The sequence below is a fragment of the Schistocerca cancellata genome, chromosome 4 (genome assembly GCF_023864275.1).
Source record: "Schistocerca cancellata isolate TAMUIC-IGC-003103 chromosome 4, iqSchCanc2.1, whole genome shotgun sequence".
Taxonomy (NCBI): domain Eukaryota; kingdom Metazoa; phylum Arthropoda; class Insecta; order Orthoptera; family Acrididae; genus Schistocerca; species Schistocerca cancellata.
Window position 1 is genome coordinate 803,748,808 of NC_064629.1, and position 15,957 is coordinate 803,764,764.

A 15,957-nucleotide genomic window follows, 5' to 3' on the forward strand; every position below is an offset into this window, starting at 1 on the left:
GAGACCATTTTATGGCTCCACATTGGGAATACTACATTTACAGGTGCAAGAACCATACTGAAAATTATGGTAAATTATGAAAAATCATTATTAATGTCTTTCTCAATTAGTGAGCTATGTCACTTTGTGCTTAAAAATGAGGTCAACAAAAGTTTGATGGTGAAGGTCAGGATATGACAAGCACAGAGGCAAAATATGCCATGGGGAATGCAACTGGTAACAAACTATGATGTTAATTGTCTCATAATTGGTTTCACAGAAATTGAAATACATTACTGAAAAGTTGGGATTCTAGTCTTTCTAGTGAGTAGTGTCACTAAGTCCATAAATACACATTAGCTCACATGAAATTTGCAATTACTCATAAAAGCAGAATTTGTAATTAGGCATAACTTTTAATACACACGAGTTTAAACAGAACACACTGAGAAGGAACATATATGAAGGCAAGAAGGAGATACTGAAGGAAGGGAACATAAGTACTGGAACATGGAATGTCCTCACACTGCTGCAAGTGGGAAAACTAGAAAAAGCAAAGCAGCAGATGAAAAAGAAAAGATTAGATGAGCTTGGCATGTGAGAAGTAAGATGGGGAGAGAATGGAGAGGTAGAAAGTGGTAACCGTAAATTTTTCTACTCAGGGGAAATTGAAAATGGTGCAAACAGAGTACGAATAATCAAAATATCCATGGGCGTGCTGCCGGTCTATAGTGTCCAGCGGGCACGTCGTTTCCTTGTTTACAAGGGTACCTCTTCGAGAGTCACTAGAATTGATTAGTCAGAAGTTTGACGAGAAGACCACTGAACTTTTAGGCATGTCTTGACTTCCATGTATTTTCTCTTTAATGGAGAATACTACGAACAAACGGAGGGAGTCGCCATGGGTAGCCCACTCTCACCAGTGGTAGCGAATTTGTACATGGAGAACTTCGAGGAGGAAGCCCTGTCGTCATCCGTATGGAAACCTACTTGCTTTTTCTGTTACGTGGACGACACGTTCGTCATCTGGCCACATGGTATGGATAAACTCCTTGACTTCCTTACACATCTAAACTCCATACACCCCAACATCAAATTCACTATGGAGACTGAAACAGAGCGTAAATTACCTTTCCTTGACGTCTTGGTCAAGAGAAGGGCTGACGGCACCCTAGGTCATGGGGTGTATCGGAAGACAACGCACACTGATCTGTATTTGCACGCACACAGCTGCCACCACCCTTCACAGAGAAACGGGGTACTGAAAACTCTAGTACATAGGGCGCGCACTATCTCTGATGCAGAGAGTCTAACCCAAGAATTGGAACACCTGAGAACTGTATTTCGAAAAAATGGGTACTCAGAGTGGCAGATTCAACATGCTCTCCGCCCAACCACTGCAGCACAACCTATTGAGATGGATGAAGTCACGAGGGAGGAGGTAGGCACTACATTTATTCCATACACGGGCACACTCTCGGGGAAAATCGCCCGCATTATGAAGAAACACCAGGTCAAAACTGTGTTTTGCCCTCCAAATAAAACTCGTGCACTGGTGGGGAGCGCCAAAGATGACCTCGGTGTGAGGAAGGCCGGCATGTACCAGATTCCGTGTCAGTGTGGCAAGTCGTATATTGGTCAGACGATGCGTACCGTCGAGGATCAATGCCGTGAACACCAGAGGCACACTCGACTGATGTATACGAGCAAGTCGGCGGTCGCTGAACATTGTTTGTCGAAAAATCACGCTATGGAGTATGACCGCACGAGGATTCTGGTACAGACGTCAAGATACTGGGACAGCGTTGTTAGAGAGGCCATCGAAATTCGCACCAATGACGACCTCATAAACCGTGACTGTGGCTATAATCTTAGCAAGGCTTGGGAACCAGCGATTGGGTTAATCAAGAGTAAATCGAGCAAACGTATAGTTGTGATGACCATGGCGGACAGAGCCATCACACCGACGTCATCTCAGACACCGTCGCAATCTGTTCCACCGCGCGACCGTGGCGCGGGGCGCGGACGGCGGAGGGAGCGCGCTGCGGGCGGAGGGTATTTAAATCGGCCGCCGCCACGACCGAACCCAGTTCCCTCTGAGCAGCCATAGCGTACGGATCTCCATGCTGGCATGTTCACAGGAGCTCAGTCCGTCAGTTCACCTGATGATGGCAACATGTATGATCGCCGAAATATTAGTGCCCGTTGGACACTATAGACCAGCAGAACACCCGTGGATATTTTGATTATCAAATACACCGGGAGAAACTCAAGAATCACAGAGTACGAATACTTTTAGGAGAGAAACTAAAAAAAATAGGCAATAAAGGTGGAATATATTGATGGAAGATTGATGATTGTGTGACTGCAGGGTAGTTCAAAGGTATGATATTAATGCAGGTATACATGCTGACCAGGCAGCATAGATATGAGGAGGGGAAAGAATATTATGAGAAGATTCAATAACTTTTTGAGAAAGAATGTACAAATGCCTGCATTATCATTATGGGGGAATGGAGTGGTGGGCAAAGGAAGAGATGGAGACACAGTGGGAAAATTTGGATTAGAGATAAGAAATAAGAGAGAGAAATGGGTAATTAGCTTCTGCAAGGAAAACTCATTAGCAGTGTGAAATACATTAGCTAACACATTGTCTCCAGCTCATGGTCTATTGGCTAGCATTGCTGCCTCTGGATCATGGAGTCCTGGGTTCGATTCCTGGCCGGGTTGAGGATTTTCTCTGCCCGGGGACTGGGTGTTTGTGAAGTCCTCATCATTTCATCATCATCAACATCATCATTCATGACAGTGTCTTGATTGGACTGTGAAAAAAATTGGACTGTGTAAAAATTGGGACCTGGTACAGGCGTTGATGACTGTGCAGTTGAATGCCCCACAAAGCAAACATCATCATCACAGGTAACACATTATTTGAAAATCACAAAAGGAGATGTTACACATGGATCTCAAATTTGAAAAGAGAAAGATAACAAATGGACTACATTCTAATACAAAAAATTTTAGGAACTGTCTGAAGAATGACAAAGCTTACCCAGGAGCAGACATAAACTCAGGCTACAACCTCATAGTGGAAGAAATACAAGTGAAGTTGAAGAAGGTGTGGAGACATAAAGCAAAAGAAAGATTCAATTTGAAGATACTCAAGGGAGTAGGTAAGGCTTCAGAGTTGGAAGACAGGTTTATGGAAAAAGGGGAGAGAAGTACAAAGGAAGAATATGTAAGTGACAAATGGCTAAAACTGAGAGAAGGACTCATGTGCTATGCCAGAGATGTACTAGGAGTTGGAAGACAAATTTATGGAAAAATGGGAGAGAGGTAGATCAAGAATATGAAACTTCCTGACAGATTAAAACTGTGTGTCGGACCAAGAGTCGAACTAGGGATCTTTGCCTTTCGCGAGGCAAGTGCTCTACCGACTCAGCTATCCAAGCATGACTCATGACCTACCCTCACAGTTTCAAATCTGCCAGAACCTCATCTCTTAACTTCCAAACTCCACAGAAGCTCTTCTGCGAACCTTGCAGAAGTAGCTCTCCTGGAAGAAGGGATATTGCGGAGACATGGCTTACCCACAGCCTAGAGGATGTTTCCAGAATGAGATTTTCACTCTGCAGTGGAGTGTGAACTGATATGAAACTTCCTGACAGATTAAAACTGTGTGTTGGATCAAGACTCAAACTTGGGACCTTTGCCTTTCATGGGTAAGTACTCTGCCGAATTTTTTTTTTTTTCCATATTTGTGATGTGAGTAGATTAACAAAAATATGTATTATTTACAAATTTCTTTTAAGCAATATATGAAAGGAAATTTCTTCTAGATATTTCTTCTTTTCAAAGTAGTAAACAGCAAAAATTATAGTACACAAATAACTATCACTTAATTGTTGAAGGAAATTGGCTCTCCTGTTCTGATCATGATGTTCAGCATATTTCCAAATGACCTCTTGTACTCACAATGTTGGCTGATTTTAAGGTGTTCATTTTCGATGTAAGAGTAATAATCTATGAAAGTAGCATGCCTACTCTGAGTGATAAATGATGCTGTGTGGCCCATGATCCACATTGCAATGGTATTTTTTGCTTGTGGATATCCCAGCTTTTGTAGTATACTTTGCTTAACTGAATACTGGCTGAAAGAAAATGAGATCGAGACAGTGAAAATGACAGATTATGTGTTAGCAGCACAGGCTTGCAGAAATCAGTTTACACATGGAGGGAACAGCATATATATAAAGAAAGATATCAAATTCAATAACTTAGACAATGTTGAATCCTTAAACACTGAGAAAGATTTTGAAATATCAGGCATAGAAATTCCAGCATTCGAGTTGATTGTAATATGTTTATATAGCTCTCCAGATTACCACTTAAAAAATTCAATGCTCAGCTTGATACTTTGCTAAATAAAGTAGTAACAAACAGAAATACAGTTCTTATATGCGAAGACTTAAATGTAGTCTTTAATTAGTCATTCAAAATCTGAGTCAATGAACATATTAACAGCCAATAATTTGGGCATTACAATCCACTCCCCTACATATGAAATGAATCATTCTAGTACTACTATAGACCAAATAATAATTAGCTCCAAAACAAAATATAAATCAGTTGTTATTAAAGCTAGACTGGTAGACCGTCATGCACAGGCTATAGGCTTTTGTGCAAACACTAAATCATCCTATTATTACAAGGGCATGTCGAAAAGTAAAGATACAATGGCTCACAGTCCTTAAATAAAATTAGATTATTTGTTATTTTTCAACATAATCACCCCTGTTATCCAAACATTTGTTAAGATGGTGCGCAAGCTTTTGTATCCCACAGTCATAGAAGGTTGCCGCCTGTTGTCGGAACCAAATTTCAACTTCATCTTTGATCTCTTCATTGTTGTGGAATGATTTTCCACCATGATGTGACTTCAGGTAATGGAAGACATGGAAGTCAGTGGGCGCAAGGTCCAGGCTGTATGGCGGATGGTGCAATATGTCCCATTTGAATTGTTTTGAGTAGTGCTTTGGTTATGAGCGCTGTGTGAACCAGAGTGTTGTCATGAAGCAAGCAGACTCCACTTGTCAGCATTCCCCTGCATTTGTTTTGAATTGTGTGGTGTCACCGCCAGACACCACACTTGCTAGGTGGTAGCTTTTAAATCGGCCGCGGTCCACTAGTATACGACGGACCCGCGTGTTGCCACTGTCAGTGATGGCAGACCGAGCGCCGCCACACGGCAGGTCTAGTGAGATGTACTAGCACTCGCCCCAGTTGTACAGCTGACTTTGCAAGGAATGGTTCACGGACAACTACGCTCTCATTTGCCGAGATGATAGTTAGCATAGCCTTCAGCTACATTTGCTACAACCTAGCAAGGCGCCGTATTCAATTGATATTGAGATTCTATTAATGTATCATCAAGAACGATGTTCTACAAATGTGGATTAAAGTTAAGTATTCCAGAATCTACGTACTTTTCTTTATAGCATTCATTACGTATCCTGTTTCAGACCTCACACCAGCCTGCGTGAGTTTAAGCGCGTGCCTTTCGGCTTCCTCTCATTGTGTCTAGGCTGTCTTGTCTAGACACAACAAATTGCCCTTCAAAGACTTTTCAAAGTCTAGCAATATGCAGCAGCATTAATTGTCGTTCCAGGAGGCATAAATTCCAACAAAAGAATGCCTTGTCTGTCCCAAAAAACAGAAGCCATGATTTTCTTTGCTGAAATCGATGTTTTGCATTTCTTGGCTTTTGGTGAATTCGAATGGTGCCATTGCATTGATTGTTGCTTGGATTCAGGTGTATGGTGATAAATCCACGTCTTATCACCTGTCACAATGTGATCAAGGAACTCATCACCTGCTTCAGCATAGTGTGTGAGGAAGTCGAGTGCAAAGCCAATCCTTTTCTTTTTGTGTTCTTCCATTAACAGTTTTGGATCCCAGTGCGTACACCATTTCCAGTACTCTAACTCGACAGTCGCAACGTCATAAAGAGTTGTCATTGACATGTCCGATATGATCTGATGCAATTCTTTCAATGTGAAACATCTATTTGCACAAATTGCTTCCTCTGTTCTCCAAAGAAGGGCATCAGAGATCATAGATGGCCGATCTGTTCTTTGTTCATCATGAACATCGGTCCTACCTTCAGAGAAATGACAACACCATTTCATTACATTTTGTCGATTCATAATGTTCCCATAAACAGAAACAATTTCTTTGTGAATATCCGCTGGTCGCTGACCTTTTGCATGAAGAAAACGTATGATGGAACACACTTCGCATTTGGCGGAATTCTGAATCAGCGCAGCCATTTTAAACACGACCTACTTCAACCAGAAGCAACGTTCAACTGCCAAATGACTGTGAGGAGAAAGCTAACAGTTCAAGGTTAACACCAGTGTTGCCAACGTGCTCACCAAAACTCTTCTGTTCCTCTGGCATATGGCATATCTTTACTTTCCGAAATACCCTCATATATGGGGAAGACTATACACATGTGCAACACTTTCAGTAATGCTGCATCACAAACATTCCAGAATTATCTCCAACAAGAATCATGGGAGCTAGTGTATAGTACAGAAATATTTATGATAAGTTTCAGAAATTTATGAATATATTTAAATGTTTTTTAATCTTGCTTTTCCATTGAAAGCCAAAACAATCCAAACCACTAAATGCAGCAAGTGGATTACTAGAGGTATAAAGAAATCTTGTTCTAAAAACAGTACCTATACAATATTGCAAGAAATTACAACACAACTCTGGAGTTTGATAGTTACTTCAATATAATGTAAATCTATCTTAAATAAAATAATAAAGGAGGCAAAGAAGCAAGATAGTGACAAATACATAGAAAAATCTTTAAACAGAACTGAAGCAATCTGGCAAGTTGCAAAGAAAGAAACACAATCTGACAAAAATAGTGTTAATAATATTGTATTAAAGGCTGGCTTGGAAAACATTAATAACCCAGAGGAAGTAGCTAATATGTTTAATAACTATTTTATAAATGTAACAGAGAAACTACTACAACAGAACTCCAATAGAAAACAGCATACAGAAACAGGGAAAATAACTCTCAAGCAAATTAATGTTCGTGTACCCAACAAATATAGAATTACAACAAAAAGTCTCAAAATGAAACACTCTGCACTGGTTTATATACCTGATTTTCATTATAAAGAAATGTGGGGACCTGTTTACTAAGCCCTTAACTCACCTATGTAACCTATCTTTTGCTACAGGAACTTTTCCTTCATGTTTGAAAATAGCAAAAGTAAAGGCATTGTGCAAGAAAGGTAACAAAGATGATATTTACAACTACAGACCATTGGCACTTTTGTCTGTTGCTGAAAAAATTAGAAAGGCTCTTCAATAAGAGACTAACAGACTTGTTCCAGGATAATGGCATTCTGTCAGAATCTCAACATGGATTTAGAGCAAACCATTCAACCATATCAGCAGTGCACTCCTTTCTATTTGAGACACTGATAGCATTAGACAGCAGAAACCTTACCATGGGCATATTTTGAGATTTATCGAAGGCATTTGACACCATAAATCATGATAAATTGCTACACAAGCTAGAAAATCTTGGCATCAGAGGAACAGCTAACAACTGGCTCAGCTCTTGTGGAAATATATCAGGAAAGGTATAATGTCACTAGCAAATATAATTCCAGGCTACTGACTGTTTGATATGGTGTGGCACAAGGATCAATGATGAGTTCTGTTCTGTTCTTGCTCTTGCTCTACGTAATTGACTTAAACATAGGCAATGACAGCAGTAAAATATTTCAATTTGCTGATGGTACAAGCGTTCTAATTTCAGGGAACTCAGAAGAAACCCTTGTAAAAAAGACAAGAGAAGCCACTGACAGGCTAACATGTTACTTTGATAACAATGACTTCTTAACAGACACTGGATAAGCTGCAGTTATGGATATACACACAGCACAAACAAAACATCTGATATCACCCAATCTAGAGCTATATAGACAGACAAATACCAAAACAGCCTGTCCCAGATATCTTAGATGTCATCTACAAGACAACTTGAAATGGAATATGAAAAAAAAAAAATTAAGTACTTCTTGTTTTGTGTTGAGTATGTTAAAAAACTGTACCAGCTACAATACTCTTCAGTGTATGTATTATGCAGTTGTAAAATCTCATCTCTGGCATGGGATTATGTTCTGGGGAAATTCTGGAGATGCCATCAAAACATTCAAAATTTAAAAAAAATTATAAGAATAATGGAAGGGGTAGATAATTGCAAATCATTTAGAGCATTGTTTAAAAAAAGGATGATCCTGCCTCTTCCTTGTAAATATATACTTGAAAATATAATGTATTGGAAACAAAACTTACACACAAAAGGACCACTCATCACTCAAAAGCACACAATACATAGCTATGATACAAGACAAAAATTGGATGTACATGTTCAAAGTGCCAACACAAAGTTATTACAAAATAGTCTTATCCATCCTAGTATCAAACTATACAATGACTTACAAGATACCATTAAACACAAACAGAATATTGATCACTTTAAATCCAAATTAAAGTCATACTTGGTTGATCACTGTTTTTACACAGTAAATGAATATCTACAAAAATAAATTTTTCTATGTTAATCCAAAGTAGTCTCAAACAGAAGAACATTTGTATATTGTCTCTCTGTATATATCATAACAACATTTATTTAAGTATTCATCATTAATTTATATATTAATGTGTGTTATTATGTGGAAAGGTATAATTATAAATAAAATTGTTGATATTAACATAAAAATCCAAGTATCTCTTGCTCACTGTGCAGCTATATATGAAAATGGATCAATAAATCAAATCAATAAATCAATCTCTAACAGGTCTACACTACTGGGTGTCGTACGGTCTGTCACTGACAATCTATGATGAAGAAATGTTGTAATTTCTTCTGCATGTCTGCACATGAGCCCGTGAATCAGTGTATCTACTATCAATACTACTGCTAACCAACTACTTGACAAAACGGAAGCAGTGCAAAAACTAGCATACCAATTTAATGACCGAGTTGCAATTGCCCAGTCTTCTAATGAAACTGTCAAACAAGGAGTCCCCCAGGGATCTATTCTTGGCCTCTTTCTCTTTTTAGTCTATGTGAATCAGGTCACCCAGCCACAAAACTCCATAATAGAGAGCTATGCAGATGACACATCTCTGTTGTTTTTTGGCAAAAATACCTGTGAACTTACATCTTCTGCAACAGATGGAGTAATAACTATAATTAAGTATTTTCAAGAACAAGAGCTAAAGGTCAATGTTAATGAATCACAATTATTATCATTCAAGACTGTTAACTCTCATCATACCTCTATAAATAAAATGTATGGAAATGAGGCAGCAGACACTAATAGCTGCAAATATTTAGGCCTATACTTCGATGAAAACTTGTGGTGGTCAAAGCATATTAACTTTGTGTGTGGAAAGATTACTAGTGTATTATATCTACTCAGTCATCTTGCAAAAATAGTTACAAATCCTGCTATTTGAACTGTTTAGTATGGAACAATATATCCTTTACTAAATTATGGTATTGAACTTTGGGGCTGTGCTGCTGATACACACCCCAATAGTTTAATGTTGTTGCAGAAGAAGGCAATTAGAATAATGGATGATCTGGGTCATAATGATTCTGTTAGAGAGATTTTTGTCAACATAAGTACCTAACAGTGTATTCCGTATATTAATTTAAGGTAATTTTATTTTTTGTAAATCATCAAAAAGATTCAAGAAGATGCAATGACATACACAACCACAACACTAGAAATAAAAATAGTTACTTTAGGCAAAGAACAAAGTTAAAAATAACAGTTGACAGCCCATACATCAGTGGCCAAATTTGGTTTAACAAATTGACAAAAGACTTATGTGTCTTTGATGGAAATATCTTTAAAACGAAACTCAAATTATTCCTGACAAAGAAATGTTTGTACTCTCTGTCCGAATTCTAAGTTGAAAACATGTGATCTAATAGTTTGTATTAGAAATTAGAAATATTTTAGTTGTATACCTACTTCTGTTGCACTACATTCCCTTTGTGTGCTTGTATAGCTTGCTAATTTATATCAACTATTTGTTTTGTTTGTATTTTAAGAACATCTTCATAATTATGTAAACAACACTGATGTTTGCAATAGTCATTATTTTTGTTGACTCTATGCAAAAAAAAAATTAAATAAATTAAACAAATAAATATCCTGCAGGTGTCACAGTTGGGCATCGGGTGAACGACAATCTTATGTAGCTTTTCATTCATTGCTGCTTTATCGTTTACTGTTAGATACCAGGCGGCTATGACATGTAATGGTAACATGTCATTGTGAATATTCCACCAAACTATACTCCATTTTGTATGTTGATGTTTGTCTTTGAGATGATTTCTGTGGTTTCTTGTCACGAGGAGGTCATAAACGTTCCTGTTGATCAGACTTTTGGTATCGACAGTGTTGTGTCGAATGTAGCTTATTTCCATGTAGTACAGTCTCACATGTTGATAATAAAGTGGAATGCCAGTGATATCAGTGAATGGGTCAAGGCTATGAGATTCCACTGCTTGATGGGGTTTGTGATGCTAATGGTCCTCTGGGTACAAACGTCCTTTCTGATGCACTTTAGAAGTATGGTTACACGTTTTTTTGTGTACCTTAATGAGGTAAAGGTGACCTTTGGACATGGGTAAAATTAATGTATCAAATTGAACTTTGAAAATGTGCCCTCTAAAAAGAAACTAGCATAGTACTTGTTGTATTCTCTTTGCTAGATGATCAGATATAGGAAGAATTTGCACCAAATAGTTCATCTTACTTGTAAAGGCGATCTCTATTGTCTAACTTTCTGTAGTAAGTTTAAGTTACAATTGGGGTGGTGGATTAAAGCAGCACGTAATTTATTAAGCATCTGTGACCAGTTCTTTATCAGAAATTAGTCTGGGATGGCCTCAAGGGTAACACTGAGAGTTTTGTGACAATCCTTTACAGTGCACCAGGTAACTTGGGGATATGTCTCCAATATCACCCCTGATTTGCAAGGCTGTGGTATTAGTTCTATTAAATATTGCTCCTGAAAGAAACATGAATGCCTTAAAAGAGTTTCTGCTGACACAAGTTGTTGAGATGATGAGACACCTACACACATATCGTCAGCATATGCAATGCATGGGATAATAACAGAAACAGTGCTAAGCCTGTACCCACTGTGCAATAAGTTGTTCAGTAGCGGCTCCACTGCAATGGCATATAAAATCATTGAGAATCTGGGAAGAGATGTTTGTAGTAAGTTTTGGAATTAATTCTATGAGATGAGATCCAAAGCCTAGTTTTGCCATGCTTTTAAGGAGCAAGTCATGATGTATGCAATCATACACCTTCTCAAAATCTAGAAAGATCAGAGCACTATGTCCTTTGGTTTCGGCATATGAAGAGATGATGTCCCTCAAATCACAGGCAGCTGAAAGTACACTTTGGCCTTGCACTACACTCTATTGGTATTGGTAACTGCTTAAAAGCTTGTGCATAATGGTTTGCATCCATAGCTTAATCGATCTGGTAATAATTTTGAAATCGGAATTCAAGAGTTTGATGTGTTGCACATTTTCCACCTTCCTGCTGTTACCTTTTCTCGGTAAGAGCAAGGTGATACCTTCCTTGAACGCCTTGGGCAGGTGACAGGTTTCATTCACTGTCTTGATCAGTGTCAGATTGAGGAGGTTCCACTAGTGCTGGTAAAACTCAGCGTTGAGGCCATCGGGGCCTAGTGATTTCCCTCTCTTTGCACTGTAAATCTCTAGTTGGATTTCTTCCTTTGTGAAAATAGATTCCAGATTTGCATTATCCTCACATGACAAACACAGATCAAGGTCCTAAGAAAATTGTCGCAAGACTGTTCATCAATTGGCTGCTTCCCGTAAAGTTGATTATAATAGTTGTAGATGTGCAAGATGATGTCACATTGCTTTGTGACAACATTCTCAGTGCCATCAATGACAGCTTTGATCAACATATCCATACATTGTTTAGTCATTGTCAGAATATGGTACACAGAGGCCCGTTGTTTGGAGGCAACATCTTTTGGGCGGGCTCGCATGATGATTCCTTCCATTCATTTACATTGAATCGCCATGATTTTTGCTTTATATCATCTGATCTGTATATCAATATCATGAAAAGGATTGTTAGTGTGACTATACAGTTCTCTCAAGCAGCGATAATAAAATTCAACAGTCTGTTTCTGCCAAAGGCTTTTCTATCGGGCATAGCTCATGATGGTGAGGCGTAATTTAGGCTTTGCACACTGAATCCATCACTGTAGAACACTAGCGTAATGATGTCTGTGCTGCTGCAGAAGACTGATATTCAGTTTCCAGTAGCCTTTGCTGCGGTAAATTTGCTAACATTGTAGGTTAAAGTAGTACTGATATGCGCAATGATTCGAGAAGTTGACAGGAGCTATGGCACAGTTCACAGTGTGTCACCAGATGGCATTGGACACATAGATCCTATCCTGCCAACTGGCAGAATGACTGGTTATGATAGTGTACGCTACCCATTCGCCCATTTTTCCCACATAGCATGGAGATGCATGCCATGAATTAACTGCTCAAGTTCTACACATCTGTTTTTGTTAGGAGTTTTGTTTCTATCATTAAGCACACAATTGAAGTCACCACCAAGTATGAGGTGTGCATGATAGGCACTAAGAAGCCTGAGCACGTCAGTTTTATAAAAATTTGAGCATTCTCTCTTATGATTGCAACCTGAGGGGGCATATGCATTTACAGTCTGCACATGATTCACTAGAAGAGAAATGCCACAACCACTAGGCAGCTGCTGCATGTCGATAAAGGGTACACCATCACGCAGGAGTATGGCAGTGCCTACAGCATCCTGCAAATTAATGTTATCAATAAGTACATAACCAGGCACTTCTAAAACTGTGACTATCTCCTGTAGCAGGACAATGTCAGCGCTGATACCATACAAGAAGTCACCTAGTAAACAGAGTTTCACTGCACTTTGAATCCCACTGATGTTAAGTGTGGTAATATTGTAGGTTTGCTTATCACACATGGTGGCACATAGGGCGATTAGACCTGAGTTTTGGGATCATCCTTCTCGATGGCTTCAAATCAAGCTCATTTTGTAACGTCTGGGGTATGAGTTGAAATGTCAAAGCAATAATGTGCCAGGGAATGGCAGAGGGTCTCAGCACAATAGTCATGCATGAGATCAGCTACTGCTGGATCCCATCGTCTTGCTGCAACCATGACTCCTTGCTGTCGGGGTGATGTGCCTTGAGTATGCCTCCCTGACCGCAACCACCAGCTAAATCTGTGAACATGGCCACATCCACCTGGCTGCCATATGGGACTGTGACTGACATCAGCGAGTTCCTGCGAGAGTGCTGTGGCAGCTGCTCACTGCTCTTCTCACTCTTCGTCTTAGCTGGTACTGTGCTCTGTTCGCTCTAAGCGCTCAGTAGTGCCTTGAGATGTTTGGTTTGTTTACAAATGCATTCTTGCCTTATGGTGATCTCACAGTGCACTGATCAAGAAGACTGAGATTCAGTCTTGCTGCCACTTTCTGACATGTGTATGGTTGTCAAATCATCTGACTTCTCCTCTTTGCCACTATTCCCTTTGCTTCTCCTTTGACGTCCTTTCTTCATTTCTGCTGGAGTCTCTGCCAGTAGGGTTGGTTCAGGCAAACTGATCTGCACCTGCTGCTGCATCTGACATGGATTAGTTCCAGAGGTGGCTAGCACATCATTGGTATCCAGCGATAACTGTCCCAGCATAGCTGACGGAACCAAAATGGCATCCATCAAACCTTGAATGTTTTTGACACTGCTTTCCCACCTGAACTGACATTTCCACTTCGTAAATGTGTTCTAGCTGCCAGGGTTATGGTACAGTCCCTGAGACTACCTCACTCAATAATGGAACAAGCTTTTCGCTACCATCTGCAGGACATCCCCGTGGAAGCTGAAATCGAGGTCAACCTGTGCAGTTCATCCGCAGATGTTCTGTTGAATGGTAGATCGAACAGGTAGGAGGTTGACCAACGTAAATTACCTACGTGTGACAGCTGCCAATGACAACATTTGAAGGTATATGCTTTTTCAAGTCTACACGTACACTTCTCAGGCTGCTGTTAACTTCGTAACGATATGCACTTGAACTTTTTTCATTGGTGATTGACAAGACAGCGCCGTACAGTGACAGGGAACATGAAATGAGCTCATTAGGGCACTCAGGTGGCACATTAAATACCCTGACAATTCTCACTGCATATCCTGAAGGCACAATCTGGATGTTACTAAAATTGACGAAATTCTCTCACACCAACGTGATCCTCAACTAATTTCTCGTAAGTGTCACTCGAAATAAATTTAACAAATAATGAGTACTGCACAAAATCTAACTGAAATGTGTTGACTATATCTTCAGGCAATTTCAAATCCTCAAAAATCCACTCATGAATCTCAAATGCCATCGGCCACAAAGCAGAGCAATCGAAAACACACTGAACGCTGTTGACTCTGTTAATTGTTGATATCGTACTTACAACAGTTATACACCAAACAAACATACAACAAGGTCACAGACGCCGCTTGGATCCCCACCTCAGCATCACACACAATGAAAACACTGGCAGCACAGCTGCCCGTCACTGCATGATGTGCACTGGCCGAGTGCCTAACCATGACTGGGCTGAGCTACCCAAGCACGACTCACAACCCACCCTCACAGCTTCAAATCTGCCAGTACCTCTCATCTCCTACCCCCCAAACTTCACACAAGCTCTTCTGCTAACCTTGCAGAATCTGGTGGGTGGGTCATGAGTTGTGCTTGGGTAGCTCAGTCAGTAGAGCACTTGCCCACAAAAGGCAAAGATCCTGAGTTCAAGTCTCAATCTGACACACAGTTTTAATCTGTCAGAAAGTTTCATATCAGTGCACACTCCACTGCCAAGTGAGAATCGCATTCTGGAATGAAGAATATGTAAATGAGAAATGGTTAAAAATGAGGGAAGGACTCATGGACCCTGCCAAAGAAGTACTAGGACGTATCAGAAAAGAATGGATGAGGGAAAACATTTGGAAAAAGGTGGAATGAAGGAAAAAGAGGAAAAACATGGAAAATGAAGAAGACAAAAAGAAACACAAGAAACTGAATAGTGATTTAAGAAGAGAAACTAAACAAGCAAGAGAAAGATGGTGGAAAGAGAAATGCGAGGAAACAGAGAAAATGGGAAGAGAGAGGGAAAGTATGAAATGATGTACAGATTAGATAGGGAAGTAAGAAAGGAAGACTAACATGCAAATAGAAAGAGGTTCTGTGCAGATCAAAAGAATACGTGGAATGTCTGCATAAGATGGATCAAATACCAAGTGAAATCAGGCTTGAAGAGAAGGATTTCCTGGAAGATGGAAAGAGCTACAGCATCTTTGAAGCAGAAACAGAGAAAACACTGAAGAAGATGAAGAATTGGAAGGCATATGGAATCAATAACTTGCCAACAGAAGTGTTGAACAGTTTAGGAAACTGAGGAATGAAGGAAACAGTCTGCCTCTGCAATGAGATGTGTGACAAAGGCAAATGGCCTGATGACTTTCTTGCAATGGTAATGCTACCAACTGAAAAAAAGGGAAATATCAAAAAAAAAATGTGAAGAGCATAGGACTATCAGCCTAATTTCTCATTCAGCTAAAGTAGTACTGAGAGTGCTGAATAGTAGGCTATATGGCAAATTGAATAGATGTATTTGGGATGAACAGTTCAGATTTAAAAGAGGAAAAGGAACAACAGATGCTATTGGGCTGTTTGAGAATCACAGGGGAAAGATATATTGAGAAGGTACAATGGAACAAGCTGATGGATATTTTGAAGAGGAAAGGAGTAGGTTGGAAGGA